We start from the raw sequence: 11,864 nt of genomic DNA, 5'->3' as shown, positions 1-11,864 counted from the left end.
TTGATGCAGTGATGAACGTAAGTAGGAAGTGACTGAATACAAGTGAAAGTGAAAGCATAACAAGTGACCTGAATTGAAATTCGATTCACAAACTTTAAAATGTTTTAAAAATTTTAAATTTAAATTTTAACTTTTGACATTTAGAACAATTTTAACGTGTGTTTTATGAGAGGGCTTGATATATTATTGAGCGTGAGCCTGAATAAGATACAGGATCGAATAAGTGAGAAGACGAATGTGATTGCGTGTAATTATACAGCTGTGTTAGTACACCTGAGGATGACGTCTTGAGGTCGAAACACGTAGTGTAATAATAATAAAAAAAAATGTTGTGTGGTCGGTAAAATTGACTCTAATATTGATTAGGGGCAGTGAGTTAATCATAAATGGGAGAAGCATGAAGAAAGGCGATGAATCAGAGAGCGATTCGAACGAAAGCTTCTGGAAGAAGTTACTGGACGATCGAGTATAGTGTATGGTATGATATTAAAATGAATGTCCGAGGAGTCGGTGATGAAGATGTGGATGCAATCATAATAACAAAGGACATGGCCCAATAACCATATTACGTCATGACGGTGTTGAGTTTGGGGGTTCGATAAAAACATTTCTTGAATAATTATAACGGTTCTGGGAAGGTACTCGTATTATGGAACGGGAAAAGCTGGGATACGAAATTAATTTCAGCTGTGACATACAAAGAGGCATAAAACTGATGTGGACTGGGAACAAAAAAAGACGATGTAGAATTCATTTATCCATGAGATATAAGCATAATAAATTAATATGATCTCTTGTAAAGTGTTGTGACATAAACTGGTTAGTTCTGTGAGAGGCACTGCGAAGTGGAACTTAACTATAACATGCAGCATTAGAGTATAACATAACCTGATTACCAAACGGCGCTATCTTGTGAACACAGTAATAAACCGTCGCGTTGCATAGAAGATGGAGAATTTCTAGACCAGGTGGACAGCTACTGGCTCCTTGGCTCCTACGGAATGACTGTACTCCATGGATAATTAACTCCATAATCCATCACTAAAAACTTTCAAAAATACGTATGTATCGTACGGTCCAAGTGTGCCAACTAACAGATTTTGATTAAACCCCGTACGAAAAGTTATACCAGTAATGGCCACCCCACTCCTACATTTTTTTTGTGGTCAACAATACCGCCTCTGTGGTCTAGTGGTCAGAATTCCTGGCTACAGATCCGGAGGTCGGGATTCGATTCCCGGCGCTACCACATTTTCTGAAAAGTACTGGGTCTGGAACGGGGTCCACTCAGCCTCGTTGAGGATAACTGAGGAGCTATTTCAAGGAAATAGCGGCTCCGGTCAAGAAAACCGAAATTAACGGCAGTGGGGATTCGTCGCGTTGACACTCTCTATCCGCTAAGTTGGCATTAATTTCGCCGAAAAGCGGCGGTCGCTCGGTCGGTATAGTTCGCTTGCGGACTAAAACCACGGAGTTTTCTTTTCAACAATGCCAACATGACAGTCCTGCAATAACGAACCAACCACTGATTTAGGCATGTGAAAACTGAGGCCTAGTAAGCAAACAAATTGTGTATGACTGCGAGAAACTCTGGGGTTATACGTAACAGGTTTAAAGTAAACGTAACTATTGGTGAAAACTGTGAAACGAATTGGATCACTGAATTGCATAATTACTAATCTATATTTCTGGCTAGCCTTGGGAGATGCAGAGGCTTTACATGGGCTTAAAATGAATATGTGAAGTAACTTTGGGTTAACTGAATAATTCTAATTTAATTGACATTTGTTTATCGCTTTACGCAATAGTACTATGCAATTAACGTTGTGAGCTTGTGGTACTGCATGCTGGTCACAATGAATATGTAATGACTCGTACTAGTTCACAAATACAGCCTACACATAGCGTTTCTCTTGTTTTATCAAGAAAACTTTTAAGACTCAGGGGAAAACGCATACTGCACACCAATGTGCCGTATTTATCTCTACAACTAACTTTCAGAACATTTTCAGCCCATGCCGAATTGCGTTGGAGATGTCTTCTTGTGAAATCTTACTTCAGTCTGAGTTTAACCAAAATAGGAAATGGACTGAAATGGGTGGACAAATTTTAATAAAACTGCCTCACATCAAATATCATGCAAATCTATTCAATTGTTTCGCGACTTGGAACATGCTACAGACGGAATGACCAATACGCGCTCAGTATCGATGCCAGAAGGCCTACGAAGGTACCTTCCTAGGGCTTCTGGCATCGATACGACTTTAAAGAGTTAAATATTATTTAGATGATAATTATTAACGCCTAGAAACCTCAAATACTCGTATATATATCTATACAATATTTAACCCTTTAAAGACTATCTTTTAAATACATAAAAATTCAGTTCGTACCTCACAGGAAACGCATTACGTCTCCACTACAAAAACCAAGGGCCGGGAGAGCGCAGTCGGTAAAGCGACTGGTTACGATCTCGACGATCAAGGGGTCGGAGTTTGAGTCCCGGTTGGGGCAAGAATTCTCACTTCTCCATGTCGTCCAGACCGGCTCTGGGGCCCCCGCAGCCTACTGGCCAATGGGTACCGGGGGCTCTTTCCCCAGAAGTAAAGCGGCCGAGGCGTGAAGCTGACCACTCATCTCCAACTAGTGCCGGGGTCGAGAAAACGTGGTCTATACATACACTTCCCCATACGCCTTCATGGCGTAGTGCTGTATTAGTTAAGTACAGGGACAACTTTAGCTTTTCCTACAAAACCCAACCGGTTAATGCTGTTTCGGGAAACAGTCGCTGTTTGTTGTGAGAACCATACAGAACACACAAATACAGTGTGTGGTCAGAATGCAAAGTATTAGAGTGTCCATCTGAGTAATACATAAAATAACCAGATTGGGCTAAGCTGGCTCAGGATAGGGACCAGTATTCTCGTGAACACGGTAATGAACCTTCGAGTTCCATAAAATGCTGGGAAGTTCTTGAGTAGCTGTACAATTGGCGGCTTTTCAAGAAGGGCTCAGCTCCGCGAGTGAGTGAATGAATATATACAATAACCACTGAGCTTCAAATTGTTAAAAAATCACTTCATACCTCACAGAAAACACTGCGTCTCCATTAAAAAGGCCTATAGGTTAACGCTGTTTGGCGAAATAGTCGCCGTTTATTCTGAGAATGCGAAACGTACAAATACACTCTGCTGCAAAATGAGGGGCTGGCCGTGTACATGCACTAACCACGGCTGTTAATGTGTCAATTCATTCCAAGAGATATTTTTCTACAGTTACTGCTCCTGCTCATCTACACGATACATCTAGTCCCTTTCAAGACCTCTGAAGTATCTCCAACATTCCAGAAATACTAAATACTGTACGAGGATCCTTACCTACAAGGAATTTCATGTCTGGAGGAGGGAGAAAACATTTAACATGTTTCAGACCAGACATCATAGCTCCCCCTTTCACCACGTCCATGTCATTTATTTCAGTCCCTTGGACAGCAACAGCAACACCCTGCGGGCTCGTTTTCAATTTCCATGGATGACGTATGACTAGGCTGAGGTAACAGCAATGGCTTGCGGTCAGCTGCCACTGCGGTATCCTCATGTATCTAAGGCAACCAAAATTACTGTCTGTATGGTACTTAAATTACATAAATGAGACTGGAAAGATGCAATCTGTACGGGAGTACAGAGTCTACATGCGGGCTTTGGCACCTTGGAACTGTGAAGGTGCTTCGTTGTTCCGAATGACCTTAGCATAACGTGTCAAGATGGTTACTCTGGTTACCACGTTGCGATTATTGGATTCTAGAGATGGCACTAATCTCGCTCCCACCTCACCGATTCATTCGTCGGTCATGTTGTCATTTTTCGTCATTTTTAAGTTTTTAGATAATTTTTTCGGTAAATTATTTTACCTTTAAGGGTATTTTTTCACATTTCAGCCATTTTAGGGAATTTTTCTTCACACGTTTTCAGACATATGAATAATATGCGAGTAAAGTGTTCAGTTAATAAAGATTAAGAATACATGTTAAAATAATTAGATTTCCCATGACATGATACATTTTAGGTCGTTTTTAACTTTTGGATAGTTTTTTTATTTTATAGGTAGTTTTTCTCGATTTTCGGTAATTTATAAGGCCATTTTTTCTGGATTTTTTGTCATTTTTAATATATTTTTAGGTCACCAAAATCCGGGTCCTGTTCATCATATGTATGTACATCACACCCGTTATGGTCATTTCAAATAAAAATTACGTCCATAAACGTAGTGACATATGGGCCGTTTCTAAGCAACATAGTGCCTAAACAGCCGTAATAGCAACACACAAGAGGAAGTCCAATGTTAGACAACGCGTCTGTAAATACAGCGCGATACGCGCACGCAACAATAACGAAAGTTATAGCTCGTTGCTAGGCAGCAGTTAGCGCGCCAATGAACTAGTTGGGTAGCGGTCACGTCATGTCTTTTCTGTGCGCGGTCCGTGCCGAGGAGTTATCCTGAAGACATTCGAGGCTACAACAATGTAAATTGTACATACTAACAAAATTTATTACTGCTGACTGTGTTTTTGACACACGATGGACCCGTTCTCTCGTCAGAGCGCGCTCCACATCAACAAGCCTACAAACGTCATACAGCAATAAAGTTCTGGTCTTATGCCCTAGATGGGTGCTTTATTCCAAGGCAGACTGGCCGACTGACCGTCGGTCGTAACATAACTTTGACTACAACGCAGATGAGAGTGCAAGGACGAGAATGGAGCATGGCCTTAGTGAATTGTGAAGATCTCCTGAGTACAGATTAGGACACAGGAGTACGGAGTAACTGAAGACGAAACAAGAAGACTTCATAGTGATCTGAAGTGCTAGTTTCTGTGTTGAGATCCGGCGCCAGGAGACGACTAGTGAAGATGGGGAATCCCAGTGCGTGTGCAACGGTGTGCTGAAGTGTATAGAATAGCGACATGTTATAATTGTGATGAAAAGAACTTGTGACGAAGCGCCAATTAATCCAACCATCAGATCTAGAACCCGTTATTGTTTTCCTCAGGCGTACCCCCCTACACGTGACGGTATTCTGCGGCATACCGGAAACATGAACAATTCGTAGGATTCGGCACGAAAAAAGCGTACTGTACCGAGGTTTACAGCGTACAAGAACGAGATTCACATATAAATGTGAAGACTGTAATCAAACACACAAATCAAATGCTACGAAGACTTTTCTAAATTAAAAAAAAAATCCGGTCAACGAAACGAGAGATAAAACTTGAAATTCCAGAAATACACTCAAATGGAACCGAAAACCATACACTTCTAAACTTTCTGGTTTCTTTCTTGAGTTATTTTATGATAATCAATAGCTAGACTATAGTCAAATGGTAAATACAATGATGAATTGGAAAGGATCTGATGGATGCGAGTGACCTAATCGAAGTAATACTCTGGAATTTCCCTGGATGGCCTGAGGAAAACCCGAGAAACCAGTCAGCATAGCCAATGTCCCTCCCGAGTATGCGTCCAGTGCGTTACCGCTACGCCAACCCGCTCGGTTCCAAGAAACTAAAGCATGTTCATGAAGAAGTAATCTCATTAACTACAAACTTCACGGTTTATGCTCTTTGCCTCCTATTTGTTGGGAGAGATTCAAACACACAGGTTGAGATGGGCGCAACATAGCCCCATAATGGTAAGCAGGCCTAGGGATGGGAGAAAAAATGGTACAAAACATCATCACGTGGTAAAGAGTACATTATATTGTACATCATTTTATTTGGTTAAAAATACAAATCCGAACTACGACCTGATCTGAATACAAACATTTCATTTACGATGGGCTTAACTTCCAGTCCCTCACAACTCGTCGTGAGCGTGACAACAGCCCATTTGGTCAAAAAAAAATCCACCATTTTATGCATCACGGATGTTCATTAGTGTTCACAGGAGCCTGCCACTGGCTACGTATCCTGAGCCAGATGAGTTCAGCCATGCAATCACAGCTTACCGCTTCAATACTTGACTTAACATAGCTCAGTCGGTATAGCTACAGGCTATGGTCTGGATGGCTGACAAACTGGGATTCGATTCCCTGCAGAAGAATCTTCTCCATAGGGTACGGACCGGGTCTGGGGTCCACCCAGCCCCTGGAGCTCTTTCGCCAGTTGTAAAACAAACCTACATCTTAACTTAAATATTTTAACAGGTGTAATGTCAAGTCTGGGCCTTCTGTCATTAGTTTTTCAGTAAGCACTCGGCGCTTACGTTTTTTGTTTCCTCTCTATTAAGAATTCCGTTGTTCTAAGTTTATTCACCAAATTGTGAACTGTTTGTCTGCTGGGAACTCTTTTGATCACTAAATTTTGCTGACGCTCTCTAGCAGATTCTGTATTTCACGCAGGTGCCATGCAACAATACTCGTTGCTCTGAAGTACACGGCGCTGCTCATTAACTGCAACTGAGAACAAGAGGCAACTGGGGCTGATACCTGCTGCCTACCGCTGCCCACTCATAAATAAACTCTCACGCACGAATAGCGCTGTTTGCCGTGAAACATAATGCCGTCAAGCGGTCCACAAGTTAATTACTTCCCTTCATTCCAAAGGTTATCGGCCATAGGCACGCTGATTCATCGGCAAAATTCGTATGCGCCTCGCAGCCGGCGGCGCCCCGGTCGCCGTGAAGCGCAGAGCCATGGAACTGGTCAACAAAGTCAACAAACAAAAACTCTCTGTATAATATTATTAAGAACTTGTTCTTATTTTGTACAGACTGTGAAAATAAATATTATGAATGTCCTCTTCAACTTTCCACGCAGAAAACATGCACAGGTGAAAAGGAAATGCAGCTTACACGTCCGACTTGTCTTCAGTTGTGAGAACAGGTACGAGCGGTTCCGCCGAAATTGCAGCCACTATCTTTCGCATTTCTCAAAAGAGTCGATACTTCTACACCAAACTAAACGGCGTGAATTCCCAGAAATCAGTACCTTCGTGGTCACCGCTGTAAGAACCTAAAATTTCAGATTACTGGACAAATCTAACTGCCCAATAAAAACCGTATCAGTTATGACAGCATACAGTTTTCCTCCTAAATGGAACCTTCACTTTTAACACGATTTTAATGCGGTTTTTATGATTGGGTTTTCGAAGCTCCTCCCTGACATTCTCCATTGATTTCATTCTTGGATCTTGTACTTAAGCGAAGTCCTCATGATCAGTGACGTTACTTTTCAAGTAAAGGCACTATAAAGTCTCTCCAAGGCGGTATGACGATCATTTCTTTGATCTTGCGGTTTCTCAGCTTCACTGATCACTTCCGATGGGACGCGGACAACTTCATATCCACTGAATTCATCGGTAAAATACTTAGAATAACGTTGATATTTATTACGTTCGTTTTACGCCCCTCTAAAAAGAAAGTCACAGTGTGTGAAAAGAATAGGGCGCTTCGTCTTCTTCACGTGCACCAGTATTTCCACCGGACTATCGGCTATTGCAATTCTTAATCAACTAACTGTTTCACTTTGCCACCTAAAGAACGTGAACTGCGCCCAAAATCGGTAGCAGCAGTACAGTTTACGGGGGTCAACATGCATCAAAATTGTATATTAGTTATGACAGGATCTGCCTCTTCAGCACTTCATATGCTTAAATACGCAATGAAGTCGGTTCCGACTTCAAAAACTTTTTTCATCCTTCCCAGGGTCTTCACGATATGACACGAGTATTACAATCTCAGCTCAAGCAGTGACTGGATCCTAGGTTCATGGAAAAAAATACATTTTAGAAAGGGTCGATACCGACTTTATCTGTATTCCATAACACAGCAATACTACCCTGAAAGTGGCGAATCGCACACTGTGACTTTTGTTAAAAGCATTTCGTCCTTTCAAGCCGGATACCTGATGAGTTGGTGACTTTTATATGGGTCTATGTGCCCTGCACAGGCTCTAAGCAATACTACTGGGTATCACTAAAATAAGAATTTAAAAAAGGCACGTCTCACAAAATCTGGCGATTTCTTTTTCTTACGCGTTTGGGCAACTGTTCCTTATAAACTGATCAAGAAATAGTGTATACTAACAGGTTGACAACATAAAGATTTCTCTGCAATCAGCTCTCTCTCTGTTCTTCTGGTCAAAAGTTTGGTCTAGCAACAAACCGCCCAAACTCGAGCTCTATACTCGCAACACAGAAATGCAAGGAACATTCACTTCACATTCAAAGTTTCTTGAAACATAAATATTTCAGTTTTCGTTATTTTTCCATTTCTCTCAAATAAATTCCCAGGCTTTCACGTTCACCTAAGTTTAGTGATGGTCCTAGTGTTGACACAATTTGCAGCAACCGTTGTCTTTGTGTTGATGACTGGGAAGAAGCTATCTGAGCCTCTAATAATAACACACAATTCGTACAGAGTTAAGCGCAAATAGGTCGATTATAAGTTACTGTAACGATATCTCCATTGAAATTGGACAGGGACGCGCGGATGGATACGGTTCTTAGGACAGACAAGAATGAAGTGAAATTGCGCTGGGCAACACTTTTAAATTCGTGTTTAAAAGAATACCAACTACCACTTTAACCGCTGGCCAATGGGGCCGAGTAGGGCTGCACTTCAATTCTGAAGACGCCTTTCATGTACAGTCTGTTCAGAGTACACACTGTTGCGAAATAATGACAAAACAAAACTTCGCCCAAAAAGTGGTTATACCATTTTTGGGGCATTATCATTTTCCATAAAAATATATTTTTCATTTAAGTAAACCCTTGGTGAAAATTTACATGATACTCAACAAAAATTTCACTTTTGTTCTCTCCAAAAATAAGAAAAGTGGATTCAGTGAATACAAGTTCATTGGGATTTCTTACTATTAATGCAATTTCTGAAGTTGCAAATTAAGATCGAGTTTCGTGTGATCATCAAACTTCCACAGCATGTAGAAACAATTACCTTGTCAAGTCAGCATCAATGTCTACTACATCTTATCGTCCCATCTTTAATAATATTACCCGTCAGGCTGTTACAACAAAGGACTTTTTTCTTCAGTCTCTCTCAAAAAACGTTAGTACACTTTCTCGACACGGGCTTTAATCGCGTTCATGTTCTTCTCAACTTCTGACACACATATAAACCTATGCAGTGGGCAACACGTTGTTAAATAATTATAAACACAACCTGCATTTGTCACAAAAGGATCCCTCTACACCCCTACACATACATCAAGTTTCATTCAATTCCTTTCAAAAGCAATACGCTAGCACCCGAATCTGGGGTTCGATGGGGTTCCATTTTGTATACTCCTGAGTATAAATGTGGACGCCATGTAACAAATTCACCACTCAGCTTGTGCTTATGTGTTCATAAAGTCTTACATGCTCTAGCCTGCATATTATCCTCACCCATTTTTCTTCCTTTTTTTTAACAAACAAAAACAGAAAAATAATAATATTACATTTTAAATATGCTATTGCTGCTATACAACAGTAATTAAAATATTTCTAAGCCATTTATTTCTGTATTATACACGTTTTTCCCAAAACTCATGCATTTTCTGGAACTGTTAGTTGATCCCACCTCTGCGGTCAAATGACGTTATCACTGCAGAAAATCACTGCAAGCATTTCTTGGACTGACCATTGAACCCTGGACAAAAGGCAAAAATTCCACAGTGCAGCAGTTTTCATCTACAATCTTATACACCTGATGATGGTCATGTAGGCTGAAACATGTAGTGTTAATTAAATAATAAGAAGAGACGAACAACTTCGATGTGTGAATTCAATATATGGACAGAATTTCAGACATGGTGGAGATTCCTAAAATTAGAATTTCCACTAACTCTAAAAATAACTTCTACCTGCTTCTCTGTGAAATTTATGGTCTTCATGGAGGGGAATACAATTACTGCTTATAAAATGTGGCGCCATGATCGTACAGACGGCTATCGGTGTTCCTCCGAAAAGTGGGTAAACATCTACCGGACCACACGGCGTAACAGAAGTGTGCTCTGGAACGGTATCAGCTGATCCACGGGTAACATAAAAACTGCAATGTTGGTAGGTACTGCTGCCGAAACAGGAATTTGATCAATGGCGAAAACTGAACGCATCATATCGAAGTTCCGGAGATGCGGTAAAAAGAAATCTGTTATCGTCTTACAAATGGAGGGGCGAGAGGCTTTGCACGAATAAAGTGGGTTATGAACGCGACAGGTAACGTTGAATATACCCTTATTTCAAAGTGTTGAGAAGCTCACCTACCCAAGAATTCTATTTGAAATTTTAAAGGAGCCACGACTACCAACAGCATGTACTATACAGTAACATCCGTGATTAATATTATATCAGTAACCGTACTGATTGCACAGGCACGTCAAACCACTCGCATGGTTTCTGCCACTTAAATGGCCTAAGGTCCCGTTATCGGAGCTTCAAATAATTAAGTCATCGATGTACTTAGTACCATACCATGAAGGCATATGGAGGACGTGGAGAGAACGCTCCATGAAATCTTAACGTCAACAATGGACGGAGATGATTCGAATTCGTATATATTTAAAATAACCAAAGCGCACCTACTCACACCACTGTCTTGAAACCACTATCAGACGAATACTAGTTATAAAACACAATTTCGTACAATTTCCTTGTAATACGTAACACACCGTCAGCATATATTTTTGATCAACGTAATCTTATTGTGCTTAAACTGTGACGCAACTACGTATTGTACATATGAACTGGCTTTAGCTGGTCCCGCAGTATCGATGTTCAAAATCAGCTGACAGGGAATTTTCACACTAGATGCACCATGCAACGCTGGCATCTTCATAATAAAACACCTCAGAACGCTCCTAAATTTTATTTTTCTTCCAACAATTCAAATAAAATCCGAACCTTTCCAATATACACAGCAATACTGACTAAAGACAAAAGAAATTTACTTTTGACAACAATGCTGCGTTCACGTGATCAAAGTGATCTCTTAACCTAAACAAAGGAAATGTAGTTTGTAAGTTACTTACTCTAAATGACGTTTAAACCTCAAGTTTATTCTGTCAGAAACAGCTCAGACAGGTTAAATGGTTATATATCCTAAATAGTTCTCATAGGTATTCAAAGCATCCTGTATTAGAGCACCTCACAAGAGTAGCAACAACACTTCTTAGCTCCTTAGCAACCACTCACGTTTCTTCTTGCTTCTACTGTGCCAACCGGCAAGAGACTACTTGCCTGACACACTGTGGACAAATGAATGGAATTCTCGGCGTGCTTTACAAAGAAGGGAACAGGAAAGTTATTTCACTTATCACGCTCCGTTTCAGTAGTGTCTTCCGTTCCTTGATGCAGCACAAGGTATCCTTTGTTCCTGCTCCAAAATATCATTCTTTATTAGTCACCCACATTACTGGTGCTTATTTTAACATTGAATAACTACCTCATAACATAGTCGCTGAGATGAAAAAGTATTTCCTTTTTAAAATGCTGTGTAAGTTTCGTGTGTTCTGTCTTTTCGAAGCAAAGCCCGACATCTACTGGCCATTTTTTCATGAAAAAATGCTATCGTACGCGCGCGAAATAAAAACGTGGAAATGTACAGACATTAGTATTTAACAACGCAAATGAACACTTCCCTCTGTCATTAGTGCAGTATATTCACATCATCTGAAACAGATTTCTTTAATATGTTTTCTATTTTGTTTTAGTGTCAATAATAGCTACAGATTTCATAAAACATTCAAAGGCTCTCTTAGCATATATACTGATTACAGACATTGCGTACTTGCATTTACTTTAGTAACTCAATCAGTCATGGAGCTGAGCCCTTCTTGAGAAGCAGCCAATTGTGAAGCTACTGAAGAAA

The 11,864-nt window shown here is 40.5% G+C and overlaps 1 long non-coding RNA gene across 1 annotated transcript in view; it reads right to left on the bottom strand.

Moving 5' to 3' along the window:
* The window catches only part of LOC111873654, a 137,248-nt gene extending 125,858 nt beyond the window's left edge, over positions 1-11,390 (bottom strand). Inside the window, exon 1 of the long non-coding RNA XR_002844411.2 lies at positions 11,026-11,390. This is a non-coding gene — a long non-coding RNA (uncharacterized LOC111873654). The remainder of the gene's footprint in view (positions 1-11,025) is intronic.
* Positions 11,391-11,864: the final 474 nt, after the last annotated feature.

This window comes from Cryptotermes secundus, unplaced genomic scaffold (genome assembly GCF_002891405.2).
Source record: "Cryptotermes secundus unplaced genomic scaffold, Csec_1.0 scaffold776, whole genome shotgun sequence".
NCBI classification, from domain to species: domain Eukaryota; kingdom Metazoa; phylum Arthropoda; class Insecta; order Blattodea; family Kalotermitidae; genus Cryptotermes; species Cryptotermes secundus.
This window is presented reverse-complemented; position numbering and strand designations above follow the sequence as displayed.